Raw genomic sequence first — 715 nt, forward strand, 5'->3', positions numbered from 1 at the left:
GGCAGATTTTTCCCTTAGTAAAGATTTCCTCTGTTTGTGGTTGATGTTATATCCAAATGATGCTCTTTTTTGGAAACACAATGAAGACAACACCCCCTCAGCACGAATGACAAATCATTTCTCATCCATTACAATGCTTTCATGGCTATGCTGACATGAGGAACAAAACATGTCCTGGAGGTTTTAACTTTGCAGTTGTTGATTTTGGGAGAGGCAGATCGATGGGTAGGAGGTTCTACTGAAAGAAAAGGAAATCAAGTCATGTTTTTTTTTTTATTAAAAATTGTCTTTGATGTTCCAAGCTGTTTAATGGAAGTCAGCGGGTGTTGCAGTGCATCAGTCCAAAAGAAGTGAAATAAAGCGCATTGATCCATAATAAAAAGTGCCTCACACGGCTCCGGGGGGTGAACAAAGGCCTCGTGTAGCGAATCGATGCGTTTTTATAAAACGTAATAATCACTTTAATCTAGCTTGCGCCAACAGTTGTACACGGAAGCAGCTCCGGGAGGATAGGTGCGTTCACGCCATATCGGAATTCCCGTAATTACGAGATTCCAACTTGTAAAAAGCGTTCTGAACTGGGAGAGCTACGACTTGTACCACGTGACCGCTGTACCACCTGACCACCACAGGCTCTGTTTAGGCTGTTTAGGCATTGCCATAGAAAAGCTTAATTCCGAGTCCGAGGATGTGAACAGCTCTGAGTAGAACGCCA

At 43.1% G+C, this 715-nt stretch overlaps 1 long non-coding RNA gene across 1 annotated transcript in view; it reads right to left on the reverse strand.

Moving 5' to 3' along the window:
• Window positions 1–582: 582 nt before the first annotated feature.
• The window catches only part of LOC107669251 (uncharacterized), a 1,459-nt gene continuing 1,326 nt past the window's right edge, over window positions 583–715 (reverse strand). The window contains exon 2 of the long non-coding RNA XR_001631962.1: window positions 583–619. This is a non-coding gene — a long non-coding RNA (uncharacterized LOC107669251). The remainder of the gene's footprint in view (window positions 620–715) is intronic.

The sequence above is a fragment of the Sinocyclocheilus anshuiensis genome, unplaced genomic scaffold (assembly GCF_001515605.1).
Source record: "Sinocyclocheilus anshuiensis isolate Anshui unplaced genomic scaffold, SAMN03320099.WGS_v1.1 scaffold404, whole genome shotgun sequence".
Taxonomy (NCBI): domain Eukaryota; kingdom Metazoa; phylum Chordata; class Actinopteri; order Cypriniformes; family Cyprinidae; genus Sinocyclocheilus; species Sinocyclocheilus anshuiensis.